This window comes from Petromyzon marinus, unplaced genomic scaffold, assembly GCF_048934315.1.
Source record: "Petromyzon marinus isolate PM22_M1 ecotype Great Lakes invasive population unplaced genomic scaffold, UKy_Petmar_22M1.pri1.0 PM_G_Scaffold_87, whole genome shotgun sequence".
NCBI lineage: Eukaryota > Metazoa > Chordata > Hyperoartia > Petromyzontiformes > Petromyzontidae > Petromyzon > Petromyzon marinus.
The window spans coordinates 349,987-359,327 of NW_027423043.1; positions in this window are offsets into that span (position 1 = coordinate 349,987).

Genomic DNA, 9,341 nt, shown 5'->3' on the forward strand with positions numbered 1-9,341 from the left:
CCTGGCCTTAATATCCCTGGCCCTAATATCCCTGGCCCTAATATCCCTGGCCCTAATATCCCTGGCCATAATATGCCTGGCCCTAATATCCCTGGCCATTATATCCCTGGCCCTAATATCCCTGACCGAAATATCCCTGGCCCTAATATCCCTGGCCCTAATATCTCTGGCCCTAATATCCCTGGCCCTAATATCCCTGGCCCTAATATCCGTAGCCCTAATATCCCTGGCCCAAATATCCCTGGCCCTAATATCCCTGGCCCTAATATCCCTGACCCTAATATCCCTGGCCATAATATCCCTGGCCCTAATATCCCTGGCCCTAATATCCCTGGCCCTAATAACCCTGGCCCTAATATCCCTGGCCCTAATATCCCTGGCCCTAATATCCCTGGCCCTAATATCCCTGGCCCTAATATCCCTGGACCTAACATCCCTGGCCCTAATATCCCTGGCCCTAATATCCCTGGCCCTAAAATCCCTTGCCCTAAAATCCCTGGCCCTAATATCACTGGGCCTAATATCCCTGGCCCTAATATCCCTGGCCCTAATATCCCTGGCCCTAATATCCCTGGCCCTAATAACCCTGGCCCTAATATCCCTGGCCCTAATATCCCTGGCCCTAATATCCCTGGCCCTAATATCCCTGGCCGTAATATCCCTGGCCCTAATATCCCTGGACCTAATATCCCTGGCCCTAATATCCCTGGCCCTAATATCCCTGGCCCTAATATCCCTGGCCCTAATATCCCCGGCCCTAATATCCCTGGCCTTAATATCCCTGGCCCTAATATCCCTGGCCCTATTATCGCTGGCCCTAATATCTCTGCCCCTAATATCCCTGGCCCTAATGTCCCTTGCCCTAATATCCCTGGCCCTAATATCCCTTGCCCTAATATCCCTGGCCATAATATCCCTGGCCCTAATATCCCTGGCCCTAATATCCCTGGCCCTAACATCCCTGGCCCTAACATCCCTGGCCCTAATATCCCTGGCCCTAATATCCCTGGCCCTAATATCCCTGGCCCTAATATCCCTGGCCCTAATATCCCTGGCCCTAATATCCATGACCCTAATATCCCTGGCCCTAATATCCCTGGCCCTAATATCCCTCGCCCTAATATCTCTGGCCGTAATATCCGTGGACCTAATATCCCTGGCCCTAATATCCCTGGCCCTAATATCCCTGGCCCTAATATCCCTGGCCCTAATATCCCTGGACCTAATATCCCTGGCCCTAATATCCCTGGCCCTAATATCGCTGGCCATAATATCCCTGGCCCTAATATCCCTGGCCCTAATATCCCTGGCCCTAATATCCCTGGCCCTAATATCCATGGCCCTAATATCTCTGGCCCTAATATCAGTGGACCTAATATCCCTGGCCCTAATATCCCTGGACCTAATATCCCTGGCCCTAATATCCCTGGCACTAATATCCCTGGCCCTAATATCCCTGGCCCTAATATCCCTTACCCTAAAATCCCTGGCCCTAATATCCCTGGCCCTAATATCCCTGGCACTAATATCCCTGGCCCTAATATCCCTGGCCCTAATATCCCTTACCCTAAAATCCCTGGCCCTAAAATCCCTGGCCCTAATATCCCTGGCCCTAATATCCCTTACCCTAAAATCCCTGGCCCTAATATCCCTGGCCCTAATAACCCTGGCCCTAATATCCCTGGCCTTAATATCCCTGGCCCTAATATCCCTGGCCCTAATATCCCTGGCCCTAATATCCCTGGCCATAATATGCCTGGCCCTAATATCCCTGGCCATTATATCCCTGGCCCTAATATCCCTGACCGAAATATCCCTGGCCCTAATATCCCTGGCCCTAATATCTCTGGCCCTAATATCCCTGGCCCTAATATCCCTGGCCCTAATATCCGTAGCCCTAATATCCCTGGCCCAAATATCCCTGGCCCTAATATCCCTGGCCCTAATATCCCTGACCCTAATATCCCTGGCCCTAATATCCCTGGCCCTAATATCCCTGGCCCTAATATCCCTGGCCCTAATAACCCTGGCCCTAATATCCCTGGCCCTAATATCCCTGGCCCTAATATCCCTGGCCCTAATATCCCTGGCCCTAATATCCCTGGACCTAACATCCCTGGCCCTAATATCCCTGGCCCTAATATCCCTGGCCCTAAAATCCCTTGCCCTAAAATCCCTGGCCCTAATATCACTGGGCCTAATATCCCTGGCCCTAATATCCCTGGCCCTAATATCCCTGGCCCTAATATCCCTGGCCCTAATATCCCTGGCCCTAATAACCCTGGCCCTAATATCCCTGGCCCTAATATCCCTGGCCCTAATATCCCTGGCCCTAATATCCCTGGCCGTAATATCCCTGGCCCTAATATCCCTGGACCTAATATCCCTGGCCATAATATGCCTGGCCCTAATATCCCTGGCCATTATATCCCTGGCCCTAATATCCCTGACCGAAATATCCCTGGCCCTAATATCCCTGGCCCTAATATCTCTGGCCCTAATATCCCTGGCCCTAATATCCCTGGCCCTAATATCCGTAGCCCTAATATCCCTGGCCCAAATATCCCTGGCCCTAATATCCCTGGCCCTAATATCCCTGACCCTAATATCCCTGGCCCTAATATCCCTGGCCCTAATATCCCTGGCCCTAATATCCCTGGCCCTAATAACCCTGGCCCTAATATCCCTGGCCCTAATATCCCTGGCCCTAATATCCCTGGCCCTAATATCCCTGGCCCTAATATCCCTGGACCTAACATCCCTGGCCCTAATATCCCTGGCCCTAATATCCCTGGCCCTAAAATCCCTTGCCCTAAAATCCCTGGCCCTAATATCACTGGGCCTAATATCCCTGGCCCTAATATCCCTGGCCCTAATATCCCTGGCCCTAATATCCCTGGCCCTAATATCCCTGGCCCTAATAACCCTGGCCCTAATATCCCTGGCCCTAATATCCCTGGCCCTAATATCCCTGGCCCTAATATCCCTGGCCGTAATATCCCTGGCCCTAATATCCCTGGACCTAATATCCCTGGCCCTAATATCCCTGGCCCTAATATCCCTGGCCCTAATATCCTTGGCCCTAATATCCCCGGCCCTAATATCCCTGGCCTTAATATCCCTGGCCCTAATATCCCTGGCCCTAATATCGCTGGCCCTAATATCTCTGCCCCTAATATCCCTGGACCTAATATCCCTGGCCCTAATATCCCTGGCCCTAATATCCCTTGCCCTAATATCCCTGGCCATAATATCCCTGGCCCTAATATCCCTGGCCCTAATATCCCTGGCCCTAACATCCCTGGCCCTAACATCCCTGGCCCTAATATCCCTGGCCCTAATATCCCTGGCCCTAATATCCCTGGCCCTAATATCCCTGGCCCTAATATCCCTGGCCCTAATATCCCTGGCCCTAATATCGCTGGCCCTAATATCTCTGCCCCTAATATCCCTGGACCTAATATCCCTGGCCCTAATATCCCTGGCCCTAATATCCCTTGCCCTAATATCCCTGGCCATAATATCCCTGGCCCTAATATCCCTGGCCCTAATATCCCTGGCCCTAACATCCCTGGCCCTAACATCCCTGGCCCTAATATCCCTGGCCCTAATATCCCTGGCCCTAATATCCCTGGCCCTAATATCCCTGGCCCTAATATCCCTGGCCCTAATATCCCTGGCCCTAATATCCCTGGCCCTAATATCCCTGGCCCTAATATCCCTGGACCTAATATCCCTGGCCCTAATATCCCTGGCCCTAATATCGCTGGCCATAATATCCCTGGCCCTAATATCCCTGGCCCTAATATCCCTGGCATTAATATCCCTTGCCCTAATATCCCTGGCCCTAATATCCCTGGCCCTAATATCCCTGGCCCTAATATCCCTGGCCATAATATGCCTGGCCCTAATATCCCTAGCCATTATATCCCTGGCCCTAATATCCCTGACCATAATATCCCTGGCCCTAATATCCCTGGCCCTAATATCTCTGGCCCTAATATCCCTGGCCCTAATATCCCTGGCCCTAATATCCGTGGCCCTAATATCCCTGGCCCAAATATCCCTGGCCCTAATATCCCTGGCCCTAATATCCCTGACACTAATATCCCTGGCCCTAATAACCTTGGCCCTAATATCCCTTGCCCTAATATCCCTGGCCCTAATATCCCTGGCCATAATATCCCTGGCACTAATATCCCTGTCCCTAATAATGCTGGCCCTAATCTCCCTGGCCCTAATATCCCTGGCCCTAATATCCCTGACCCTAATATTCCTGGCTCTAATATCCCTGGCCCTAATATCCCTCGCCCTAATATCTCTGGCCGTAATATCCGTGGACCTAATATCCCTGGCCCTAATATCCCTGGCCCTAATATCCCTGGCCCTAATATCCCTGGCCCTAATATCCCTGGACCTAATATCCCTGGCCCTAATATCCCTGGCCCTAATATCCATGGCCCTAATATCCCTGGCCCTAATATCCCTGGACCTAATATCCCTGGCCCTAATATCCCTGGACCTAATATCCCTGGCCCTCATATCCCTGGCACTAATATCCCTGGCCCTAATATCCCTGGCCCTAATATCCCTTGCCCTAAAATCTCTGGCCCTAATATCCCTGGCCCTAATATCCCTGGCCCTAATATCCCTGGCCCTAATATCCCTGGCCCTAATATCCCTGGCCCTAATATCCCTGGCCCTTATATCCCTGGCCCTAATATCCCTGGCCCTAATATACCTGGCCCTAATATCCCAGGCTTATTATCCCTTCCATAATATCCCTGGCCATAATATCCCTGGCCCTAATATCCCTGGCCCTAATATCCCTGGCCCTAATATCCCTGGATATAATATCTTTGGCCCTACTATCCCTGGCCCTAATATCCCTGGCCCTAATATCCCTGGCCCTAATATCCCTGGCCCTAATATCCCTGGCCCTAATATCGCTGGCCCTAATATCCCTGGCCCTAATATCCCTGGCCCTAATATCCCTGGCCCTAATATCCCTGGCCCTAATATCCATGGCCGTAATATCTCTGGCCCTAATATCAGTGGACCTAATATCCCTGGCCCTAATATCCCTGGACCTAATATCCCTGGCCCTAATATCCCTGGCACTAATATCCCTGGCCCTAATATCCCTGGACCTAATATCCCTTACCCTAAAATCCCTGGCCCTAATATCCCTGGCCCTAATATCCCTGGCACTAATATCCCTGGCCCTAATATCCCTGGCCCTAATATCCCTTACCCTAAAATCCCTGGCCCTAAAATCCCTGGCCCTAATATCCCTGGCCCTAATATCCCTTACCCTAAAATCCCTGGCCCTAATATCCCTGGCCCTAATAACCCTGGCCCTAATATCCCTGGCCTTAATATCCCTGGCCCTAATATCCCTGGCCCTAATATCCCTGGCCCTAAAATCCCTGGCCATAATATGCCTGGCCCTAATATCCCTGGCCATTATATCCCTGGCCCTAATATCCCTGACCGAAATATCCCTGGCCCTAATATCCCTGGCCCTAATATCTCTGGCCCTAATATCCCTGGCCCTAATATCCCTGGCCCTAATATCCGTAGCCCTAATATCCCTGGCCCAAATATCCCTGGCCCTAATATCCCTGGCCCTAATATCCCTGGCCCTAATATCCCTGGCCCTAATATCCCTGGCCCTAATAACCCTGGCCCTAATATCCCTGGCCCTAATATCCCTGGCCCTAATATCCCTGGCCCTAATATCCCTGGCCCTAATATCCCTGGACCTAACATCCCTGGCCCTAATATCCCTGGCCCTAATATCCCTGGCCCTAAAATCCCTTGCCCTAAAATCCCTGGCCCTAATATCACTGGGCCTAATATCCCTGGCCCTAATATCCCTGGCCCTAATATCCCTGGCCCTAATATCCCTGGCCCTAATATCCCTGGCCCTAATATCCCTGGCCCTAATATCCCTGGCCCTAATATCCCTGGCCCTAATATCCCTGGCCGTAATATCCCTGGGCCTAATATCCCTGGCCCTAATATCCCTGGCCCTAATATCCCTGGCCCTAATATCCCTGGCCCTAATATCCCCGGCCCTAATATCCCTGGCCTTAATATCCCTGGCCCTAATATCCCTGGCCCTAATATTGCTGGCCCTAATATCTCTGCCCCTAATATCCCTGGCCCTAATATCCCTGGCCCTAATATCCCTGGCCCTAATATCCCTTGCCCTAATATCCCTGGCCATAATATCCCTGGCCCTAATATCCCTGGCCCTAATATCCCTGGCCCTAACATCCCTGGCCCTAACATCCCTGGCCCTAATATCCCTGGCCCTAATATCCCTGGCCCTAATATCCCTGGCCCTAATATCCCTGGCCCTAATATCCCTGGCCATAATATCCATGACCCTAATATCCCTGGCCCTAATATCCCTGGCCCTAATATCCCTCGCCCTAATATCTCTGGCCGTAATATCCGTGGACCTAATATCCCTGGCCCTAATATCCCTGGCCCTAATATCCCTGGCCCTAATATCCCTGGCCATAATATCCCTGGACCTAATATCCCTGGCCCTAATATCCCTGGCCCTAATATCGCTGGCCATAATATCCCTGGCCCTAATATCCCTGGCCCTAATATCCCTGGCATTAATATCCCTTGCCCTAATATCCCTGGCCCTAATATCCCTGGCCCTAATATCCCTGGCCCTAATATCCCTGGCCATAATATGCCTGGCCCTAATATCCCTAGCCATTATATCCCTGTCCCTAATATCCCTGACCATAATATCCCTGGCCCTAATATCCCTGGCCCTAATATCTCTGGCCCTAATATCCCTGGCCCTAATATCCCTGGCCCTAATATCCGTGGCCCTAATATCCCTGGCCCAAATATCCCTGGCCCTAATATCCCTGGCCCTAATATCCCTGACACTAATATCCCTGGCCCTAATATCCTTGGCCCTAATATCCCTTGCCCTAATATCCCTGGCCCTAATATCCGTGGCCATAATATCCCTGGCACTAATATCCCTGTCCCTAATAATGCTGGCCCTAATCTCCCTGGCCCTAATATCCCTGGCCCTAATATCCCTGGCCATAATATCCCTGGCCCTAATATCCCTGGCCCTAATATCCCTGGCCCTAATATCCCTGGCCCTAATATCCCTGACCCTAATATCCCTGGCTCTAATATCCCTGGCCCTAATATCCCTCGCCCTAATATCTCTGGCCGTAATATCCGTGGACCTAATATCCCTGGCCCTAATATCCCTGGCCCTAATATCCCTGGCCCTAATATCCCTGGCCCTAATATCCCTGGACCTAATATCCCTGGCCCTAATATCCCTGGCCCTAATATCCATGGCCCTAATATCCCTGGCCCTAATATCCCTGGACCTAATATCCCTGGCCCTAATATCCCTGGACCTAATATCCCTGGCCCTCATATCCCTGGCACTAATATCCCTGGCCCTAATATCCCTGGCCCTAATATCCCTTGCCCTAAAATCCCTGGCCCTAATATCCCTGGCCCTAATATCCCTGGCCCTAATATCCCTGGCCCTAATATCCCTGGCCCTAATATCCCTGGCCCTAATATCCCTGGCCCTTATATCCCTGGCCCTAATATCCCTGGCCCTAATATACCTGGCCCTAATATCCCAGGCTTTTTATCCCTTCCATAATATCCCTGGCCATAATATCCCTGGCCCTAATATCCCTGGCCCTAATATCCCTGGCCCTAATATCCCTGGATATAATATCCCTGGCCCTAATATTCCTGGCCCTAATATCCCTGGCCCTAATATCCCTGGCCCTAATATCCCTGGCCCTAATATCCCTGGCCCTAATATCGCTGGCCCTAATATCCCTGGCCCTAATATCCCTGGCCCTAATATCCCTGGCCCTAATATCCCTGGCCCTAATATCCATGGCCCTAATATCTCTGGCCCTAATATCAGTGGACCTAATATCCCTGGCCCTAATATCCCTGGACCTAATATCCCTGGCCCTAATATCCCTGGCACTAATATCCCTGGCCCTAATATCCCTGGCCCTAATATCCCTTACCCTAAAATCCCTGGCGCTAATATCCCTGGCCCTAATATCCCTGGCCCAAATATCCCTGGCCCTAATATCCCTGGCCCTAATGTCCCTGGCCCTAATATCCCTGTCCCTAATATCCCTGGCCCTAACATCCCTGGCCCTAATATCCCTGGCCTTAATAACCCTGGCCCTAATAACCCTGGCCCTAATATCCCTGGCCCTAATATCCCTGGCCCTAATATCTCTGGCCCTAATATCCCTGGCCGTAATATCCGTGGACCTAATATCCCTGGCCCTAATATCCCTGGCCCTAATATCCCTGGCCCTAATATCCCTGGCCCTAATATTTCTGGCCCTAATATCCCTGGCCCTAATATCCCTGGCCCTAATATCCCTGGCCCTAATATTGCTGGCCATAATATCCCTGGCCCTAATATCCCTGGCCCTAATATCCCTGGCCTTAATATCCCTGGCCCTAATATCCCTGGCCCTAATATCCCTGGCCCTAATATCCCTGGCCCTAATATCCCTGGCCATAATATTCCTGGCCCTAATATCCCTGGCCATTATATCCCTGGCCCTAATATCCCTGACCGTAATATCCCTGGCCCTAATATCCCTGGCCCTAATATCTCTGGCCCTAATTTTCCTGGCCCTAATATCCCTGGCCCTAATATCCGTGGCCCTAATATCCCTGGCCCAAATATCCCTGGCCCTAATATCCCTGGCCCTAATATCCCTGACCCTAATATCCCTGGCCCTAATATCCCTGGCCCTAATATCCCTCGCCCTAATATCTCTGGCCATAATATCCGTGGACCTAATATCCCTGGCCCTAATATCCCTGGCCCTAATATCCCTGGCCCTAATATCCCTGGCCCTAATATCCCTGGACCTAATATCCCTGGCCCTAATATCCCTGGCCTTAATAACCCTGGCCCTAATAACCCTGGCCCTAATATCCCTGGCCCTAATATCCCTGGCCCTAATATCTCTGGCCCTAATATCCCTGGCCCTAATATCCCTGGCCGTAATATCCGTGGACCTAATATCCCTGGCCCTAATATCCCTGGCCCTAATATCCCTGGCCCTAATATCCCTGGCCCTAATATTTCTGGCCCTAATATCCCTGGCCCTAATATCCCTGGCCCTAATATTGCTGGCCATAATATCCCTGGCCCTAATATCCCTGGCCCTAATATCCCTGGCCTTAATATCCCTGGCCCTAATATCCCTGGCCCTAATATCCCTGGCCCTAATATCCCTGGCCCTAATATCCCTGGCCATAATATGCCTGGCCCTAATATC